Source organism: Hippopotamus amphibius, chromosome 16 (assembly GCF_030028045.1).
Source record: "Hippopotamus amphibius kiboko isolate mHipAmp2 chromosome 16, mHipAmp2.hap2, whole genome shotgun sequence".
In the NCBI taxonomy this organism is placed as follows: Eukaryota; Metazoa; Chordata; class Mammalia; order Artiodactyla; family Hippopotamidae; genus Hippopotamus; species Hippopotamus amphibius.
In genome coordinates, this window is record NC_080201.1 from 13,252,932 (window position 1) to 13,275,590 (window position 22,659).

General features: G+C 49.5%; 1 protein-coding gene across 4 annotated transcripts in view; it reads right to left on the reverse strand.

Annotated features, from left to right (window-relative positions):
• The window catches only part of ST3GAL2 (ST3 beta-galactoside alpha-2,3-sialyltransferase 2), a 44,790-nt gene that overhangs the window by 16,937 nt on the left and 5,194 nt on the right, over window positions 1-22,659 (reverse strand). The window contains exon 1 of one of the 4 annotated variants that reach the window (XM_057712923.1): window positions 16,986-17,075. The exons of the other annotated variants lie outside the window; for them this stretch is intronic. The gene's annotated coding sequence lies outside the window, so the exon portion shown is untranslated. Of the gene's footprint in view, window positions 1-16,985; window positions 17,076-22,659 lie in introns of those variants that run through there. 4 annotated transcript variants of the gene reach the window in all.

Consider the following 22,659-nt stretch of genomic DNA (forward strand, 5'->3'; position numbering starts at 1 on the left):
GGAAGCCCACATGCTGCAACTAAAGATCCCACATGCTGCGAGTGGGACCCAGTGCAGCCAAAATAAATAAATAAATAAATAAATTTTAATTTTTTTTTTGCCTGATGCCATATGGTTTTTTTAAATGAAATTAGATAGTTTAGTGCAGTTTACATAGGTGGAAGGTGAAGCTACAATGAGCAACAAGAGATACTGAACAACAATCAGGATGGCAGATTTCTCCACTGAGAAAAATTTTTATTCTTTCAGGAATTTATATGATATATACTATTCTGAATGTGTGATGCATTTCATTATAAAATCTGATTTTTTTTTAAGGTTAAAACATTTTGTGCTAAGGGACTACACTGGCTCTTGTGTAAGACTAGCAGGCGACAAGAGAGAAGCTACTTCAATATCCCAGGCAGTGGAGGTAATGAGAAGTAGCTGGATGTATTCTGAGGGATTTAACTGATGGGTTAGATGGAGGGTGGTGGGTGGGACAGGAAGACTGAATCAGGGGCACAGGGGCTTCTGGCCTGACCAACCTGGAGGTGGGGGTGCCACTCATTCATACGGAAAAGTCAGGAAAGAAATGGGTTTGGGTGAGAAAAAAACCCCGAGAGTTCTGTTTACAACAGGTTAAACTTGAGGTGACCTTTAAACGTCCATGCAGAAATGGCAATAGGCAGCACAATACAGATGTCTGAAGCTCATGGGTGAGGTCAGCGTTGGAGGGATACATCTGAGAGCCATCAGAGCACAGTTCATTTTTAAAACTACAAGACCAGAAGAAATTATCGAGGGAAGGTCCGATATAGATAAGAGACGGCTGTCAGCAGTGACCTTCACAATGGCTGATCCAGAGGTATGCAGGCGGTGGACACCTGACTGGATGAGAAATGGCCAACACGCAGGTGAAAAGGTGCTCAACACCATTTACATGTCAAAACCACAATCAGATACCACATCCCACCCACTAGGATGGCTATAATCAAAAAGACAGATAATAACAAGTGTTAGTGAAGATATGGAGAAATTGTAACTCTCATACATTTTTGGTGAGAATGGGAAATGGTGCAGTCACTCTGGAAAACAGTCTGGCAGTCAAAGGTTAAACACAGAGTTACGATATGACTCAGCAATTCTAATCCTAGGTCTATACCCAAGAAAAATTAAAATACACATCCACATAAAAGCAAGTACACAAATGATTATTACAGGAGCATTATTCATATCTGAATAATAAAGCGGAAAGAACTCAAAGTTCCATCAACTGATGAGTAAACAAAACGTCAAATAGCCACGCAATGGAATCGTATTCAACCATAAAAACGAAGCACTGGGACTTCCCTGGTGGCTCAGTGCTTAAGAATCCACCTGCCAATGCAAGGGACGTGGGTTCGAGCCCTGGTCAGGGAAGATCCCACATGCCACGGAGCAACTAAGCCCATGTGCCACAACTACTAATCCTGTGCTCTTAGAGTCCTCAAGCCACAACTACTGAAGCCCCCACTCACCTAGAGCCTGTGCTCCACAACAAGAGAAGCCACTGTCGTGAGAAGTCGGTGCACCACAATTAGAGAAAGCCCGAATGCAGCAACAATGACCCAATGCGGCCAATAAATAAATAAATAAATAATCAATTTTTAAAAAAAAAGGAAGCACTGATACATGCTACATGGATGAACCTTGAAAACATGGTACTAGGTGAAAGAAGTCCAACACAAAAGAGTACATATGATGTGATTCCATTTATATAATATGTCCGGAATAGGCAAATACGTAAAGTAGATTAGTGATTGCCTAGGGCTGGGGGTTGGAAGGGATGGAGAATGACTGCGAATGGGTATGGAGTTCCCTTCTGGGATGATGAAATGTTCTAAAATTGTTTGTGGTCTAAAATTGCATAACCATGTGACTAGACTAAAACCAACTCACTTGTACACTTGAAATGGGTGAACTTTACGGTATGTGAGATATCTCAATAAAGGTGTGACTAAAAAAAGGGAATGAGATAAAGCGGAATGGGAGACATTACAGAATGTTTGTATACTGGTGGGGACGGTTCAGTAGAGGGAGAAGTTAACGCTGCAGGAAAAAGAGGATAATCGAGAAGCAAAGTCCTTGAGCAGCAAGAACGGGGCAGGGGGTGGGGGGAGCCAGATGCCTGCGTGGAGAGAGCTGACCCGCCTAGCAGGAGGCGAAGCAGAGCATGGGCACAGGCACCGGGAGTGAGGCATCTTTACTGCTGGGGTTAGAGAGTTACAGAGATCAGATGTGAAAGTCCTCTAAGAGGAAAGGAGTGTAATGAGGGAAATGTAGTGGGAGGCAAGGCAATGCTAGGGTCTTCCGAGAGGTTTGTGGTCACAAATTTAGGTCACAAATTTAGCAAATCTGGTGAGACCATTTAGTGATAAATGCCCCTTGAATGGCTGGCCGAACTCAAAATGCTGAGGCTGAAGAGAAGAACTGGAGATCAGAATCCAGGAGGTCAGGGGCAGCCTTGAAGAACAGATGGTCTCCCCTAGAGCCTTATACCAATCAGGCGGATGCATGCTTGAACAACGATGCCAATACAAGGAATCAAGCGAAGCCAAAGGAGGCCCTGGCCAGCTTGCAGGTCGAGGAAAGGAAAAGCAGGTGAATGGGATTGAGCAGCAAAGCTTGCCCCAAAGGAGAACAGTGGGAACTGGGTTTCCAAGGCTAGTGCAATTTTAGAGCCAGTCTCTGGTCAGTTCCCAGGAGACAAGCCATCGAATTAACCTAATGAAGCACAGGACAGCACAGCCTCAGACCAGCGCAGCTGAACACAATCTTCTTGGCAGGCAGAGAAAAGAAATGTCAAAATAAGGAGCAGAGGATGGGGGGAGGGAGGCTGCTTGAGTCTGGAGGGGGTGGAGAGAAAGAAAAAAATCCCAGCCCAAGACACTGGTAAAGCACCCTCTTTCCACCCACTGACACACAGCCTGAGGATGTGTCCCAGGGCCTCAATGTAAAGGCATCAAACTGCAGATTAGTATTCACATTGCATGATGCTTTACGAATTTCTGAGCATTTGCAGGCATAGCCTCTCATTCGGTATTCACAGAAGTCCCAAGACAAGCTGAACGAGGTCAGCCAGGCGGTAAGTGACAGAGCTTTAATACCATTCCAGGTCTGATGGCTCCAAGGCCAGTGCTCCTTCCACAAGCTCCCACTGCCTTCCAGAGAGGCTTTTCCCACTAACTGGGGTACAACTATCAAAGGGTTCCCAGTGTCCCAGAACCTCGCCAACCTAGCAACCCAGCAAACTCCCTTGCCTCCTGGGTGCGGCAACCGCCAACCCCAGCAGAAGATGCCCTGGGGTGTCAGTTATTATAAGGAGGAAGACACCTGACAGCCCCTCCCTCACACTCAGCTCAAGCCCAGAAAGCATGTCCTTGATGTGTTTGAGAACTGGTTGCTTCACCTCTGCATGCTTGGCTGACTCAGGTCATCAAATTGCAGCATGACGGCACCAGCCTCTGGCACAGACCCCTCAGTCATCCTAGTGACTCAGGCCTCCTTGCTCCCCAACTACAACCCCTCTGGCAGCATCTGCCTCGGGAACCCCTGTCTTCCTGCAGGACACCTCACTCTGACCTGATGTCCAGTCTGAGATCTCAGCTCCAGTACTTCTGACGCTGTCCAGAGTTGGCAGCCAGGAAACCAGAAACCAAGAGCTAACATTTCTTCCAGCCTATGATCATCACCATCACTCTGGTTAACTTTCAAATAAGCCCCTGAGAAATAAACCATCAGTCTCCATCACAAGAGGGTCAATGTTGCACCCTAGGAAATAGGCTCTAAGGGGAGGCATGCTGGACTCTAAGGCATGGGGAGAGGGTGGGACAGCTGGGAGGTGGGGGTCCCAGCTCTGCTCCACACCAGCCCCAGTGTGATTTGCTGCTGTCTCGGGGCGCAAGGGGGGTGGGGTGGGGATGTGGAGTCCAGGAATTTGTTATACATATCTACAGTAGGCAGGAAGCAGCCTAGAAAAACAATACCATCTCAATAGCAAGGCAAAGCCAGACAGAAACTGTTGAGGAGGCAGGAAGATGGGCAAGGAATAAATAGAAAGTTATTTAAAGAACAGAACCAACTGTATGACGAAGCCCAGGGTGGTTCCTGTTAAGCCCCTGTGTCCACTGACCAGTCTTTCCAGGCTCCAGACCACTTCTTATTTGCATTTTATCTTGTCTGGTGGTTTTTTCCTTTTTAACACATGAATATAACCCTTCACCCTTATGTATCTGGACTCATGATACTATCTTTGTTTTATCTTTACTAGCTTTCCTTTAGTTCTTTTTTTCTTCTCCTGACTTGTTGGAGTAACACACTATCCCTACTCCCATCACTTTTTTTCCTCTTGGCTTGGAAATTATATTCCTCTTCTTTCTTCTTTTAGTGGTTATCTTAAGTTGTTAGCATATATACATTTTCCTAATGAGGTCTACAGTTTTCAGCAGTACTGTTCTGTTTAACAAGCAAAAACTTGATGTGACTTAACGATGAAATTTCCTTCCTCACTCTACCTTATTCTTCCTTGATAATGTGGTCAACAATTTTAGTTTTCCTTTTTTAAATTCAAAAACAAACTAGACACTGAATTTCTGTTTGTGTGTTTTGCCATCTGTGGCAGACACTGTTGGTTGCCTACCAGCAGCCACTCCCCCTTCTTTCCTGCCAACACAATCCGGAATTTGCTCAGGCAGGGAAGAACCCAGTCCCAGGAGATGAGACAAGCCTGGTCAAAGCCAACCACAGAAAGCCTGTTCCCTTTTACCAGGAACTGGTATAAGGATGAACCAGCTCAGGCCAATGAGACATAAGGAGATGTCTGCTGGGGCCTTCTTGGAAAGATTCTCCTTCCCCCAAAACGGGCACATTAGAAAGCTTCCTTTCTCTTAGCATCTCCCTGCCTTCTTGCTTGGAAAGCTACAGGGTGAGGATATGATACCTGGAGCAGCAGCAGCCATCTCACAACCACAAGGAGAAAAAAAAAAAACTTATACCCTTAAGATGGCAGAGCAGAACAATGGAATGATCCAGGGTTCTTCATGTCAATATTAGACCACTGCCCCAACACTGGAACTCCCTACCTCCATACTTCTCATTGTAAGCTAATTAAATATTTTCTAGAGTTTAAGTCACTGTGAGTGACTTAAGCATCCAGACATACTGTCTGCAGTTGTATTTACCAACATACTACATCAACGTCTGCGCTCAGTGCTGGTGCTAGCGACCTGCTCCTTCTCCCGAGTTTTCTTCTTACTGAAGTATATACCTTTAGTAGTTCTTTTAGCCAGGATCTATAGGTGATAAATCTGTCTTAGCATGTCCAGAAATATCTTTATTTCCCCTCATTCTTTTTTTTTTATAAATTTATTTTATTTTTTATGTATTGGCTGCATTGGGTCTTTGTTGCTGCACACGGGCTTTCTGTATTTGTGGAGAGCAGGGGCGTGGGGAGGCTACTCTTCATTGCAGTGCGAGGGGCTTCTTATTGCGGAGGCTTCTGTTGTTGTGGAGCACAGCCTCTAAGCACACGGCTTCAGTAGTTGCCGCATGTGGGCTCAGTAGTTGTGGTGCATGGGCTTAGTTGCTCTGTGGTATGTAGGATCTTCCCAGACCAGGGCTCAAACCCATGTCCCCTGCATTGGCAGGTGGATTCTTAACCACTGCACCACCAGGGAAACCCCTCTCATTCTTGAATAATAGCTGGATATAGAATTTTAGCTTCCCTAAGATAGTCCTCTATCATCTCTGGCATCTAGTGTTGATGAAATACTGTCTGTCTAATTGTTGTTTCTTTGAATCCCTCTATTTCTCTGGTAGTTTAAAATATTTTCCCTTTATTCTTTTTTTTTCCCTTTTTTTTTTTTTTTTTTTTTTTGGCTGCACTGCTCGGCTTGTAGGATCTTAGTGCCCTGACCACGGATGCAACCGGTGCCCCCTGCAGTGGAAGCACGGAGTCTTAACAACAGGACTGTCAAGGAATTCCCATATTTTCCCTTTATTCTCATCTTCAGTTTCACTATATCTAGGTATTTATTTTATTTGGTACTCATGCTGTTTCTTCAATTCTGGAATTCTCAGCAATTATCACTTCAAGTGTTTTTTTGCCATTTCCTTGACTCATATCTGGAATTCCTACTAGACTTGTGCTAAAGCCTGTCACTCTGCCTCCATGTCTGTGCTGCATTCTACATTAATTCCTCAGCATTAGCTTCCAATTTATGACTTCTATGTGCCCAGGCTACAGTCATCCATTGTTTCGAATTCTAACTACATTACTTTTCACTGCTAGAATTTTTAATTTAAAATTTTCATATTCACATATTCTAGTTTCTTTTACAGCTTTCCTTTTTTTTCTTTAATGAATTTCCTGTTTCCCTAATCTCTTTGAGGATCCTTAACCTATTTCTATTTTTTTTTAATATTTATGTATTTATTTGGCTGCATTGGGTCTTAGTTGTAGCATGCAGGCTCAGCAGTTGTGGCACACAGGCTTAGCTGCCCCACAGCCTGTGGGATCTTAGTTCCACGACCAGGGATCGAACCCATGTCCCCTGCACTGGAAGATGGATTCTTAACCACTGGACCACTGGGGAAGTCCCATTAACCTATTTCTATTAAAGATATTTTCTAATTACTCTGTTATTTTCATTTTTTCTGGGGTTAAGTTTTTCTTTGCTTTTGTTCTTTTTTCATATTAGTTTTCCTCACATGTTTCTGAGTATATAAACTCATCCCTCCCCCAACATGGGGGTTTTTCACCTTTGCCTCCCCAGGTCCTTTGGGTCTCCTGGTCTAGAATCATATCTTGTAGCACCAGCTAAGCTTAGGTACAGGCTCTGGCGTTCTGTCTCCCTAAGTCAGCATCCTCATGATAAGCCACAGCCCCAGGGAATGGGTGCCAGGAACTGTTCTCCCAGCGCCTGGGTTCCAGCAGTGCACCAGCTCTAATTCCATGCTTTGTGTTGAGCACGTCACAGCTCTGTTACCCCAGATTTCTAGCCGATTCTGCCTGCGTCCAGACTCAGAGATCAGCAGGCCTACAGCTTCTGCCCTGCTCTCCCCTGTGTGCTCTTGCTCCGTTTCTCATCACAGGGATGTGTATCATTTTGTGTGGGGAGGGAGGGGGAGTACATGACTATGTTTTCAGCATTTTTTCTTTTTATGTATTACTGCTATGTATTTAGGGTATAAATTTACAGTGCCATCTTGACTGGATGAGTTGGATTAAACTGTTTGTACCAAGGAACTGGGAATCCCAGCCAATACCAGTCTCCTGAGAAGGCGTATCAAACCATCTCTAATGAGATTCACACAACTCCAGCCAGTACACTGAGGGAAGCAGACGGAGACAGCCTAGGGTAAGCTGATCAAAAGTTCCAAATGAACCTGCTCTCCCATCTCCACCCCATCTTCATTCCAGGCCACCATGGGGTGGGGGCAGGGGTGGGCAGACATGAAATAGGGTCTTTCAGACATGGTCTTACTGGGCCTTCACTGAGGAAGGCTGGCCCCACCTTCAGCCCCTCTTCTACACCGCTTGAGCATTTCCCAGTGTTCTACCTGGCCAGGGAAACATGCATACTGGCCACATGGACACTCCTGATGAAAGGCCCATCTGACTCTTTTCAAGTCCCCAGCCCGCCTGCAGCAGGCCCAGCCTTTAGTTTAAATTACATCAGAACAGCAGGGAACTCAGGAGCCAAATTCTAGACCAAGCTATCACCAGGCAGCTAGCCACATTTTCTTTCCAGGCCAAAGTTCTTGAACAATCAGAGGAAGGCTATCCCGCCTCCACCCTCTTCCCTGCTGACTATCTCCTGCTTGTTCCTGCTGACCACAACTCTGACTTCCAGGCCACCGCAACCTACTCTCTTGACTCAGACACTTCCTTGCTTGTTTCTTTCCGCTGCTAATGGATTCTGAAGGTTCTGCCCTGAGCCTTTTTTCTCCTTTGCTTCTCTACAGTGCACCATCCCCCTCCAAATCTAAGAGCCTGCCCTTCTACCCTAGATTCTAGACCTACATTCTCAATTGCCTCTTCACCTTCCTGCATCCAAAAGCATATGAGGGACTTCCCTAGTGGTCCAGTGGGAAAGACCTCCCCCTCGCCCCTCTCACAATGCAGGGGGCCCAGGTTTGATCCCCAGTCAGGGAACTAGATCCTGCATGCATGCATGCTGCAACTAAGAAGTCTGCATGCCAAACAGAGACACAGATGTAGAGAACAAACACGTGGACACCAAGTGGGGAAAGCGGGGGCAGGGGGGGTGATGAATTGGGAGATTGGGATACCAAATTGTATACTCTAAATATATGCAGTTTATTGTATGTTAACTGTATCTCAATAAAAGTTCTTAAAAAAAAAAAAAAAGAAGTCTGCATGCCACAATTTAAAAAGATCCCGCGTGCTGCAATGAAGACCTGGCACGGCCAAAGGAAATGAATAAGTAAATATTAAAAGAAAAAAGAAGGCAGAACGTCTTCTGGTTCTACCTCCGCTGGGAACATGCATGTCGGGCAAACTAAATTTAAAAAAAAAAAAAAGAGCATATGCGATGGAGACGCAGCAGTCTCATTCACGGGGCCAAGGTGAGGCTCTTTCACGCAGCATCCAGAGATTCCCTAAACCAGGCCGCCTTCCTAAGCCTCATTGCTCAACGTGTCCTACCCTTCAGGGGTCATGAGCTAACTTGGACCACAGGCCAAATATGGCCCATATTTATTAAGATCCCACATGAAACCTAAAAAGACATGGACATGTTCATCTACTTGACTGAAGCTCTAAGTGTACAGAAACCATGTTATTTAATTTATTATCTAGCACTGGCCTTCGCACAATAGGCATCAAAAAATATTTGCCCATGGGGGAGAGGGATAATTTAGGAGGTTGGGATCAATATATACACACTAATATATATAAAATAGATAATCAACAAGGACCTACTGTATAGCACAGGGAAATCTACTCAATACTCTGTAATAACCCATATGGGAAAAGAATCTGAAAAAGAATAGATACATGTACACATATAACTGAATCACTTTGCTGTACACCTTAAACTAACACAACATGTAAATCAGCTATACTCCAATATAAAATAAAAATTAAAAAAAATTATCCAACTGAATATCACCTCTCTATATAACCCCAGGGTTATAAGAAGCAGAAGAGGGGAATTCCCTGGCAGTCCACTGGTTAGGATTTGGTGGCCGTGGCCTGGGCTCAATCTCTGGTTGGGGAACTGAGATCCCTTAAGCCGCACGGCATGGCCAAAATAAAAAAAAAATTTTTTTTGAAAATAAAAAATAAGAAGCAGAAGAAATAATGGTAATGAAAAGTTTTGAAGCCACTTTTATAAGTCACTGTATAAATATGCCTATGGAAGAGGTCACTGTAATCAGCCCCTACTCTTTCAGCTTTGACATTCTAGAAGTGAAAGCCTTCTCTAACCAGCAAGAAACCCGAGGTCTCAGGTACAAACCAGATTTCACGAATCGGAGGCAATGAGAAAGGTGAGTGTATAAAAGCTAAAGAAGTTGCCAGGATGCTGGGAATGGTTGAAGCAGCCCGCTCTTAAGCTTGTCAGCGGACACACACCAGGGCTGCCACGACAGGACTCTCTCTGGTCGCTCCCCTAAGCACTGCAGGCTGCTGGCTAAGTCCTCCCTAGGGACTTGTCAGATCTCACGACTGGTCACCCCAGCTCAAAGTCCCTTTCCAGTCAGGCCTCCCAAAATGAAGAAAGCACCTAGAAAAACTTGGCTTCACATTCTGGTTTTGCCACCTGTCAGCTACTAACCATTTAGCCTCTCTGATCCATGCCCTTATCTGTATAATGGAAGTACCACCTATCTTGGAGGGTTTCTGTAAGAACAAGGGCCAGAAAGCTCCCAGCTCAGTGCCTGTGCTCCTGGAATGGGCAGGTGGACGGCCATGGTTCAGTTAGTCCCAGACCCAGCTTGGCCAGCTCTCTGTGCTGAAGGTCTGTGACCCTGGATAGGCACCACGGGTTCCTCTGCACCTTCAGTCCCACCCCAGCCCCCACCTCACCAGGCTGGCACTGCCAGGGTCCTGCTCCAGAGCTCCCTTCCCTGCCTAACCACAGGCCCTGCCTGTCCATCCCACTGCTCCCCCACAGTGGCAGCGTCCAGGGAGGTGGGGTGGGCAGCACAGACCTGAGGTCTCAGAGCCAGCTCTGCCCTGATGACCCTCCCCCCCAGGCTGCACAGTGAAGAATGCTGTGTCCATCCTGTGGCAGAGCCTGTGGGTCACGGAGCCTGTCACCTGTTCCCTGGCTTCGTCACACTACACAGAACAGAGACCTGCCCTAAGCTGGTTCTAAACAGCTCACCAAGGTCCATCCCATACCTGGCCACCTCTATGGCTCTCTAGACACAAGCTGGCAGCAAGATTCTAGAAAAGACAAAGCTAATAAGGGGGTTCCTGCACACAGCTGAAAGCCTCAGACATTAAGAGAGGCAGGAGATGGACTTCCCTGGCAGTCCAGTGGTTAAGGCTCTGCGCTCCCAATACAGGGGCACCCGTTTGTTCCCTGGTCAGGGAAGATCCCATATGCTGTGTGGCACAGCCAAAAGTAATTAAATAAATAAATTTAAAAATTGAGGTATAGTTGATTTACTATATTATATAAGTTTTAGGTGTATACCATAGTGATTCACAATTTTTAAAGGTTATACTTCATTTACAGTTATTATAAAATATTGGCTATAGGCAATGCTGATTTTACCAGCTTTTTCGCGTGACTATTCTGGTAGGTGGGTTAGTGATTTATTAACCCTGTTTCACAGCTGAAGGAGAGCCACCAAGCAGTTCACCCAGGGTCAGTGAGAGCCTAGCTGGGGCCATTCTTGCATCTGATATCCTTGCATCAAGAGTGTCCAGAATGGGGACTTCCCTGGTGGTCCAGCAGTTAAACCTCCATGCTTCCACTTCAGGGCGCACAGGTTCAATCCCTGGTTGGGGAAAATCCCCCATGCCACGCAGCATGACCAAAAGAAAAAAAAGAGAGCGAGAGAGAGGCAGGAGACAGGTGGAAAGCCCTGAAGGTAAGAGACTGGGAAAGAAATCTAAGTCTCTTCGAGGACTTTTGGAGGAAGCAGAGAGTGGGATGAATAAATGGTGGCCTAGGGCAAGTCAGAGAAGAGTCTGATGAAGCCGAGGTCTAGACCTTATTGCCCAGCTCTGCCTCCCAAGGGCAATTACACTTGATCATACCCCCCACACACAGGGTTAGGGGACTATGGTGCTTAGAGTCTGCTCTGATTTCCTTTAAAGATAAGGTTCAAAGCACAGATGGCTCCGCTAGTCACTGTTTAAGATTCAGATCTGTCACACCAGAGATGTAATGAAGGGCCAGAGAAGCTGCCGGGCTCTCCTTTTCCTTCTGCACCTTGTCAGGATGTCTAAGGGATGTTTTGAATCTCAAGAGAAAAGCAGAGGATGTGTTCATTCAACAAATATTTGTCGCACCAAGGAGTGGCAGACAGCATGGGAAGAGCCCCAGGCCTCTCCCTCCTTGAACAGCCACATCACTGACCCTTAGCAAAGCTCTTCTTTCTCCGGCCTCACAGCTCCTGCTCTGTCGAGGAGAGGAGCAATAGGACTCCTCTGTTTGGAGGACTCTCCTCCAGCCCCGCTAGTCTGCCCACCACCCAGGGCTCCTTGGTTTTGCCGGCCAGGCTCCCCTAGGGGAGCTGCCCTTCCAAGGGTATGCCAAGGGCAGCTGACCCCAGAGACCAGCATTCCAGAGGCCTTCAGGGGGGCATAACCAGAGCAATAGCCACCAGCTAGAACACAGGTGGAGGGCAGAGCCGAGGGCTTCAAGAAGGAAGAGGTGAGTCAATGCTCAACTTACAGACCCCTTGAGGAGAAGAACCATGCTTCCCGTCCAACTCACTCTTATCAAAGGGAACCCTCCTTGCTCTTCTCAGAAACATGGGTTAATCCAATCCTCCTCAGTGTTGGCTCCCCCAATGACATACACACCCTCTACCCTGGGGTGGGAGGACTAGTGTAGGTTTGAAAGAAGGTTTAGAAGAGAGTCTCATTGCATTCCATTGCCCCCACTAGAACTGGGTGAAAAGAAAGAGAAGTAAATGGTTTCTCTAGATAACCTTCAACCCCCTGCTCCACAACCCGTACACTCACGTGGCAGGGGACCAGCCTGTGAAAACCTGGCCCACTACACCCAGAAAGCTTCCTGGAACACTCCCGGGCAAGGGCACTCAGACTGAGAAGAAAGCTCCAGGGGCTGGGGCAAAGGGCAAATGCTCTCCTACAGAAGCTGATTCACGCACGTGGCTGAGAGAGGCAGGGCGTTCCCTCCCTAACTCCCAACCAGCCCTCTTAGACAGCAACCCCAGGAAATCCTGAACCTGACCACGCTCGCCCTTACCACTGGGGAAGGGACAGGACTGGTGAATCTGCTTTCTGCGCCTACCCTGGTCCACCCCTTCCCAAGCCTGCACTGTGGCACGGGGCTCTCTCCCTGCACTGTAAGCACCAGAAGGTTGGCCACCTGAAGAAAGCTGATGGAGAAGGGCTGAGCTAGGGTCTATTCAAGTCCCGCCAGTGCACACCTAGAGAAGGGAGAAGCTGTGCTTCTAGAAGCTTCCAGGCCACAGTCTCTGTGGCTCAAAACTCCAGCCAGGCCTTGGCCCAGGCCCAGAGTTGAAGGATTCAACTTAAAATTCCAGCATCTATCCCCATATCCTCTGTGGGATTGAGCCTAGGGGAGAGAATGCCAGGGAAGAGGTCATAACCTAACCAGCCAGCACTGTGACTCTGCAGGAAAGGGGCCCAGAAAGCAGGGTGACTGATACTTCACTGGCAAGGAAGGCTGCAGGGCTGGGGTCTTGGTGGTCATTGCATACACATGACTCCAGGCCATCAGCAACCAGAGGGCAGATACCAGCCCTTCCTGGGGGTCATACTGGGATGGACTTGGCCCAAAGCTCTGATACACAGGACAAGCTCCAGCCACTGAGAATGCTGACAGAGCTCCTGGGACGTGAGGGTCCAGAAGCAATGCTTCTGAGCACAGCAGCCCCAGTTCTGAGGTTCTCCCGTCCCCCAGCCTGGGGCAGAAGTCAGGACCGCACACTTACTCCACTAGGGCCCGCATCACACTTGAATGTGCAGATGAGAACAGGGCTCTGTGTCCTCAGCCCCAGGACTGTGCCAACCTCTTCCCTTGGGCTGGCATAACCTCTGGCTGGAACTTTTCAATCCTCATGGCCTAGCCAAGCCACCCAGGTGGGAAGTCTGCCAGAGTCTCTGGGACCAGGCAATATCATGAAGGTGACAGCCCAGGGTGCAGGCACAGAGGCCTATGTTGTCTGCGGCAAATTTCTCTAAAAGGCTCCAACCTCAGCAGGGTAGGGACGGTGAGCTGTAACTGTCAGCAGACAACCTCCCTTATTCTATCCACCCTGCCCCCACATTTCCTTATCAGGTGGCAGTTCTTTTGATTTTTTTTGTGGCTTCATCTAACAGTGGTTATGAAATGGGAGCACCTTGCATGATGGCAAACAGCAGTTTGGAGTGTGGATGCTCGTCTGGCTCCTGGGCACCACTCACATGCCAGGCAGGGTGTGGAGCTGGGGCTGCAGGCTGGAAACTCCGCCTTGTGGTCAGGCGCTTATCTCCTTCCTTCATCAAGACTTCAAAGTGTTCTTGTTTTTTTTTTGAACCAGAACAATCTTTCCCCAGCCCACCCAAAAACTTCCATCAAGCAGGCCAACTTATCAGCTTCTATTCTTGTGGCCCAGTGGGAAGAGGGAGCCAGGTGGTGAGCCTTGCGTAACTCCTGCCAAGATCAGACGCTGGAGAACCACCAGCCCTTTAAGGCACCTTGTGGGCTAAGCGGGGGCCTAAGTGCTGTGTCAAGAGATGGGGTCCTGTTACAAGGCTCACTTACAATAAATAAGGTGGCACTGTTACAGGTACAGTCATGTAGGTGCTAATTCCCTGGGGGACCTCGGGAAGGAGCCATATTCCCTTACAATAAATCAGCCCTCAGTAGAGAGGAGGTGGTCCACCTGCCCTGAAGAGGGCTCATGGCAGGATGGGCCCCAGGGTTCCTTAGACAAGGAGACAGGTCAGCCTAGGAGACCAGAGACTCTAGCAGAAAGGCATGCAGAGGTGCGCTGGCCCTAGGGGTGGGTGTCTCCAGTGGGGAGAGTACTCCGAAAAACCCTGGAAACAAACCAGTAGCCTGTCCTTTGTAAGCCAGACTGTTTTTACTCTTCATACACCCTATCTCTGGCTTTCCTTTGTTCTCCTTTTATATTTAGTAACGTCTCTTGCAAAGGTCGGCCTGTGGCAGCTGTGCTAATGAAAACCCAAAGGAGGCATTTGCATCCATGCCTGGACCAGGAGATTACAGGGAGCAATGTCCCCTCTCTCCCCCGGGAGTAAAGGTGGAGAGAAGCCCAGAGGTGGGCCCGCTTGCTCAGCCTGTGTCCTCTGGAGTCATCTTTCCAACAGAAACCTTGGGAGTTCCAGTGAGAGGCCCTGAGCTCGTGCCCAGCCTGGTGCCACAGGGTAACTGCCAGCACCAACCCCGCATGAAGCACCCCTGCCCTGTGCCCCCGCTAATCCCTGTGTCCCTAACATTCAGCTCCAGGAGGCAGAGAGCAGGTGGCTGGTAAACTGTAGAGGCCAGCACACACCTGCTTTCATTCCTCCCTTGCTCTGGCTGAGCCATCTTCCTCGTCACTGAGGAGCTGATAACACGCTGTGACTGACTCAGGCAGGACCCCTGGGAGGAAAGAACATCCCCAAGGCTGCTAGGCAGGTAATCCGCTTTACCGCTTCAGGAAAGTGGCAATATCAGCGGCTACAAGGAGAGCAAAGGCAGCCTTCCCCTTGCTCTGCCTCTGCCCCTTACCCCCAGGTGAGGGGAGCCAGGGTGAGGGAGCAAGGAGCCCTCCTCAGACCCGTCCTCCAAGAGTGATTCATCCTCCTGGACCTGGCCTACATTATATGCTCCCTGCTGAGGTGATTATCTGTCATGACATCCATTACTGTTGCCAACTTTGGGGGAACGTCGAGGAGAGGAACACAGACTGGGGTCCACCACGATGGTCCCCAGGGAGTGGTATCTTGGCCGGCTTTATTATGTACCCCACATACCACAAGGGGACAGTCAACATGATGGTGCTTGTTTGGGGCTTGGGCTGTACAGGGGTGACCTGGGGGTCAAGAAGAGGTGGGGCCCAGAGCCTCCTTTCAAGCCCCTTGCCTGGTGAGACTGGGGCAGCCCCACCCCAACACGTGTCTATGAGTTAACACTGTACAGAGAACTCTGGACTAAACCCAGATGACCTCAATTCCAGGACTGGCTCTGCTATTCGACAGTTGCGTGTCTGGGCAAATCGTACCTCTCTGGGCCTCAGGTCCTCCATCTGTAAAAATGGGCATGATGATGCCTGCCGCTCTGCTTACCTCACAGTCCCCGTCGAGGTGAAATAAGCGATGACTGTAAGCCGCAAGGCACTACGTACCCAAAGCACCACCAACTTTTAGCCCCACCGAGAAGAGGGAGTCAGGGACAAGAGTAGAGGGAACAGGAGGCCGAACCCAGGCTGGCCAATCTCTGAGACAGCAGACAGAGCAGTCTGGTCAGTCTGAGCTGGCAGACAGTTCAGGAGAGAAGACTGGCTGTCAGCGAATATCTGAAGGGCAGGAGGAAAAATGCATGAGGAGATGGTCAGATGAAGGAGGAATTTAGTCCCAAACTCAGAAGAGCCCCGCCTCGATCACTGAGCACCTTGGAGCTGGGGAGAAGCACCCCCCCAAGCTTCCAGGACCTCCAGCATCTTGTTAACCTACAAGTCACACTCAGGGGATAGCCTTCCCTGTCTGACCAGGGGCCCCAGGGGAATGACCCACTCGAGGCAAGACACCTGTGTCAGATTGAACTTGAGGTCTCCTCTTGGTAAGGTGAGGCTAGAAGCCCAGAGCTCTTTCTACAACATCCCATTCTTGGCTCTGCCAAGCTGGGTCAAACATCTGTACCCAGGACTTCCCTGATGGAGCAGTGGTTAAGAATATGCCTGCCAATGCAGGGGACATGGGTTCGAGCCCTGGTCCGGGAAGATCCCACATGTCACGGAGCAACTAAGCCCATGCACCACAACTACTGAGCCTGCGCTCTAGGGCCCGCGAGCCACAACTACTGAGCCCACATACCACAACTGCTGAAGCTCACGCAGCTAAGCCCGTGCTCTGCAACGAGAGAAGCCACTGCAATGAGAAGCCCGCACAGCGCAACGAAAAGTAGCCCCCGCTCGCCACAATTATAGAAAGCCTTTGCACAGCAAGGAAGACCCAACGCAGCCAAAAAATAAATTTATTTAAAAAAAAAATCTACACTCTTTACAAATTGGAGGTGATGGGCGAACTGAGACCAAAATCATGCTATTCATCTCTTTGTACCTGTAACTGGCACAACCATCCTGGGCATTCTCTTCCAAAGGAGAAGACAGAGGGACACAACTCTCCCCAGCAGGAAATATCCCAACATAACCCAGAAAGCACAGCAGCCCTAGAGCCACATCCTCATCTAGGCCTCAGCAGGAAACAACACAGAGGAGGGTGAGCATTTAGGAAGCTGAGATGACAGGGGAGACGGCGCGGGGATGGAGGCAGCTCTAGGGCAGAAGCGGGCAGAGTTGGGCCAGTGCCTCCTCTGTTTACAGGGACCTGGCTGAACGCATACTGATTAAATTTTTCCCTCATCTCAGACAGAAGCCTGCATAACACCATCCACCATGCAGATGGCCCTGGGCCACCACGAGTAAGGGACCATTTGCCATAACCTGCCTGTGTCCGCTCTCTGTCTTACAGTCCAGGGGATGAGTGACTTTTATGGATGAGCAGCCAGGGCACTGGGGGCTCCTCCCTAAAAGACGCCACTTCCTACTGGAAAGAGACTTACCTGCAAGTCAGATGACCTGGGCTCCAGACTCAGTTCTTTTACTTACTGGTTTGAGGAGATTGAGCAAATTTCTCAACCTCCACACTTCCTGATCTGTAAACGGAATGACGCAATGATTCTAAGTCCTGTTCTACATGCCAGCCTTCAGTGTTTAACAAGGTAAATGAATACATGGCAATAAATCCTTATAAGTTTGTCCACAGTGGTGATTCTGACATGCACACCTGGCTCTGCCTATTGCCTCAATACACGAAGTCTTCAGAATGGATGGCAACCCCATTTTCCTTTGGGGAATCACCTCTCTCCAAATTTCCATCTCTGTGCCTGGCCAATCAGAGCACCAAATGCAGCCAGCCACAGTATCTGACCCAGGGTTGGGCAAGGGCTCCAATTTCAAGTGAACCCAGGACTCCCGTGGCAGTCCTGGGATGGGATGCTGAGAAGATAGAGGCCTGTACTGCTAGCAGGCACCTTCTACCAATGGAAACAGAGAATGGCGTCACCATGGAGAAGAACAGAGGGAGATGGATGTTGCTGGAGCCCCTCATCTTCCCTGTATGTGGCCAGCCATTCCCTCAGGTATGAGGCAACAGATTCCCTTTTATCAAAGCACTCTGGGCTGGATTTTTTGGCTGTTGTAATTGAAGAAGTCCAACTGATACAATCTTGCACATACACAACCATTTTCCATTTCATTTAAAAGAATTTTAAAAAGCCACTACAGTATCGCTTGCCATCTGGTGCAGAAGGGTTGCCCTGAACCTGACCCTAAAACCCTGTCCTTGATAGGTCAACCCAGCTCAGAAGCCCACTGGCCCAAAGAAAGAGAAGTGGCTCTGGGATTCCCAGCAGTCACTCAGTCCTGGCCAGTACTTACACCATCCTCCAGCCAGAGACACTGCCCAGATGTACAGATGGTGAGATAGCCATTGACATGCGTGGCCTTTCGGGGTGACCTGGGGTCAGCACTGCCCACAGCTAAAGTCCTTCCACCATGAGCGAGACTCTGCAGGGGAGGGTGCTGCCTGGCTGGGCCCTGAACCAGATGAGGTGGTCAGGGAAAGAGAAGATGACCCTGGACATGGAATGCAACAGGAAGTCAGGACCCTAGGTTCCCTTCCTTGTCTGGCAATGGATTTTGGGGGGAACGCTTTCCAAACCTGTTTTTCAACCTTTTCAAATGATGCCAGACACTCCCCTGAACTCCAGACCCATCTATCCCACTCACTTCTGGAAGCCACCCCTTTGATGACACACCTTAGAGGTACCCAAAAGTACCTCAAACTCACCCGGCTCCAAACCAAACTCATGGATGCTCTAAGCCCCCTAAACCCGACTTCCTTCTGTACTCCCAGGGTCTGGAAAGGAACATCATCCCCCCCACCCTGAAACCTGGGAGTCATCTATGCCCCTTCCTTCCTTCAACCTTCTTTAGCCAACCCATCACAAAGTCCACCTGATGTTTACCAGCTGAATATTTCACACTTCTACTTTCCTCCACGTCAGCCACCATCACTTTATCCAAGGAAATGTCACCCTCCCCTTAACTGCTAAAGCCCTAGATCTAATCAGAAGATCCCCTCCAATGCATTCTCCACAGCGAGGCCAAAGTGATCTTTTCAAACCCAAGTCCCAGCAGATCCCCATCTCCACGCCTCCCAGCAACACAGCCAGACTTCCCAAAGCTCTGGGGCAAAGGTGGGACTCCCTCAAGACCCCATGGCCCCAGGTCTGGCTGACTGAGTGGCAGGTTAACCCTGAGACCAAAACAGACCAGGCAGGTCTGGGAGTCACTGCTCAGTCCAGAGCCCTGGCCGCACCCTGGAGTACTTTCCACTCCCAGGTCAGGCTCAGAACTGGCTCGGTCTTGCCAGGACTGACCCTCCCCCAGTGCAGACTTCATCTGACCACAGATGGGAACGGGCGCTGGAGGCCAGGGAGGGGAAGCCCAGCTGGGCTGAAGCCAGGGGCTGTGTATGTCAGGAGAGGAGATACAGCAGGGCCACAGCAGCCTGTCAGTATCTGTGGGGCCAGCTGAGAGAAGGCAGCTGTCGGGAGGATAAAATTCAAGGAGTCTATCTCTTCCCTCTTATCAAACTGACCCCTGGCAGCCTCGCAAGAGGCTGTGGAAAACAAAGTCATTAACAACCCTTCCGATACTTCGAGCACAATCTTGTGCAATCAGCCCAGCCCTGGGAAAACCCAAGACTTCCCCTCTGCCAGGGTGGGTTTTGGGGCCCATCTCTTGGCCAGATCTCTCCATCCTGCCCCTCCCTCTTGGGAAATGAAACGTGACGCTCACTAAGCCCGTGCGCCACAGCTACTGAAGCCCGCGCACCTAGAGCCCGTGCTCTGCAGCAAGCAAAGCCACCACAATGAGAGGGCTGAGCACCCAACAAAGAGTAGCCCCTGCTCAGCACAACTAGAAAAAGCCCACGTGCAGCAACAAAGATCCAACGCAGCCAATAAATAAATAAACAAATAAATAAATTTTTTTTTTTTTAAAGAAAAAGAATGTAATGCTCTGCCCAAACTGGTCTCCTCGGGGCCCGGTGGTCCCCTGCCCTTTCAGTTCAGGACTCTGCATCATGTCACGTGTGGCCTTTGCCTCCCCACCTTTCTTCTCTCCTCTACTAAGAAACTCTACCCCAGCCCCTTCCAGGCATGTCCTCAACTCCTAGCAGACCCACTAGGAGTCTGTCCTGCCGACCGACCCAGCGCCTCCCGTGATCAGCCTGTGATCCCACCTCCCATGCTGGCTTTGGGGGGAAAATCTTGCTGAGCAGAGCCCAGGACATAAGGAGGTGAGGGGACTGGGAGCAGAAAGAAACAGGAAGCCTATACACAGTCACCTCTAGGCCTAACTAGTGGCCAGTATAGGAAGGGAAGAATGGGACGAGAGACCAGATGGGTTTTTCTGCCTGAACTCCGGACAGAGGCAGAGTGAGGGTTGGGAGGTGGGGATGAGGCCCACGGGAGGCACAGGGACAGCTCCCTTGGCTTAAGGAACCCAAGTTCTCCAGCGAGATGTCAGAGCAGGCTGGCTGCTGTTCAACACACCCAAGTGGGCTAGCAGAAAGGTCAAACCAATTCCCACGGACATCTGGACCGCATGGTGGCATCCCGGGCTCCCAGCACTATCTCCCCACTCAGGGTACAGTGTTCCTCTGTCGGGTCTACCAGATGATTTGAGAGCAAATCTCTGAACAGGTCTTTAAATTCTTTACAAATGGGGCCCAGAGAGGGGCAGCGACTTGCCCTGGGTCACACAGCACCAAACCCCCTGCGGGTAGGTAGGACAGTGAGAATCCTAAATACACCCAGCCAGACTGGGCCCTGGAGTGTGAAAATTATCGAGGGACCCCCTGACCAAACAAACTGCTTCCTCTTTGGAAGAGCCAAATAGCCCTGCCCTGAGGCTCTCATCCAGGCAAGGCCTCCACCTTGGCCACAACAGCAGCCAACAGAGGGTCTGCCAGGTCCTCTTTCTGTTTTGCATACGATGAATGGCAGGGTAGGCCCACAGATCAGGGGTGGGCAGGTGGGTGGGCAGCGTGGATGGAAGAAGACACCTCTTGAAATATCTCAACCAGGTGTGAAGAGGGGTATCTTTTGTGTTAATCATCGGAAATGCCACTTGGGAGATCTGAACTCACATTTAGCCACTGCTGCTTTAGGGTCAAGAATGAATTGCTTTTCAGGCACTGAGAAAATCCCTTCATCCGTCAGCTGCCACTGTGGCCTTGGGCTGGACTTTCCTGACATAAACTGTTTACCCTGCTCCCATTTCACAGCATCTTCCTGTCTAAAGAAGTGCCAACATTGGCTCCCCTACACTGGAAGAGCCTGAATGAGGTCCCCATGCCTCTCCTAACCCCCTTCAGGCTTTTCCATCTCCCCCTTCCCAGGGTTCTTGGGGTCTCCTCCTGAGCCATGCCAGAGGCCCCAGGAACCAGCCAGAAGCTACACAGGTGTGGGTTCAGGGAAACACCCAAGCCCTCTGGGACAGGATGAAACAGAGAGAAGGCTGACCCCTGGAAACTCCCTTGTGGCTGCCCTGGACTCAGATGGCTCCCTAGAAAACCAAGAGAGACAGGAACCAGGAGCTCAGGGGCTCTCGCCCCTCCCCTGCCTTCCCACACGGCCTCGTTCCCTCGGGCTGCAGTCTGTTCCATTTGCTTGGCCAAAGGACTCAGCACCAGGCCACAGAGACTTTCGCTTCCTCCTGAATCTGGTTGCAGTTCACCCATCAGTATCAAATGAGGTATTTTGTTTTCAACTGAACTTGGGTGGGAATGAGGGTTGGAGGTAATTCCACTGACAGGTCAGGGGAGAGTCCCTTGCAAACCCAAAGGGACCCTCTCCACAAAGAAGGAAGGAGATGGTAACTATGCATGGTGACAGATGTTAACTAATTTGTAGACGTTTCACAGTGTATACAAACATGTAATCATTATGTTGTACCCTGGAAACTAATATAATATGTCAATGACATTTCAATAAAAAAGAAGGAAGGAAGGAGTGGGAGTGAAAGAGGAGGGCGGAGCTGTGGGGGTGACAAGGCGGGGGGGGGGGGATCCCCACTCCAGCCCTCAATTCCCTCACCTGTGCTGCTTCCTACAATCTACCTCTCAACTTCCCCTTTCACGACCCACTCCGGCCCCTCCAAATTCCCTTCGGCCACACAAACAACTTGTTGATTTTTCCTCACCAGAGAGGCTCCCTCTAGACCAATTAGCTGTTTGCATTTGTTGCCGATTTTCTTTCTCAGCAGGCTGCAGACCTGCTCGGGCTGGGAGGCTGCTGCCTGCCCGCTGTACTAGGACTTTACAGCTGAAGGACTCAGAGAGAAATGCTGAGGACTGCTCTCTGGGGTCCCTGAGTCATGCCCCAACACACTGGGGTCCTCGAGACCCCTTCAGGAGCAGGATGGGTCTCATGCTTCGACTGCACAAAAGCAGGGCCGCTTTCTGTGTCCCTCGGTTTTGTTGCCCACCCTGATCCTAGAGAGGAAGAGAAAGAGAGAAAAGGGAAAAGGATGCTAATGGGCAAAGGTGATGAACTAGGAAGAGATGAGAAACAGAGGACTACAGGACAGAGAACAATGCCCCTCCAGGCAGGAGATCCACATGCTGCCGGCTCCCCTCCCACCTCAGCAGCCAGTGGGGTGGCATCAGTCAACCTCTTTCACTCTCTGGACTTCCTCATTTGCAGTCACATCCCCTTGAAGGAAGAAGCTGTTTGAAGATGTTTTTCAGCAACCGATAGCAGAACTGTTTTTGTTTTAATATTATTATTTCACAAATACAAATTTAGCACTGACATCAAAATAAAGAAAAATTACATTTTTCTCTAGGTTTCTCTCGTCCCTGGTTCACCTCATTGTACATGGTGGTAAGCACTGCATTCACAGGCGGCAAAATATCACATATATTGGAATGCTAACAGCTATAATTGAGGGGAACAGTCCTCTTCATCCCAGGAAGATGACCTTCTCTCCGAGAATCTGTGGAGACAACTACTCTTTGGCATTGCCCCTCCTGCCCCACCCCTGAGAGGACCCTGTTCCCTCCCTCCCATTCCTGTAAGAAAAAACCTCCCCGGTTTTCAGCTAGAAAGTTGAGGTGGCCCAAAGCCCAGACTATTACCTGGGGCCTTAGGAGAGGTCCGCAAT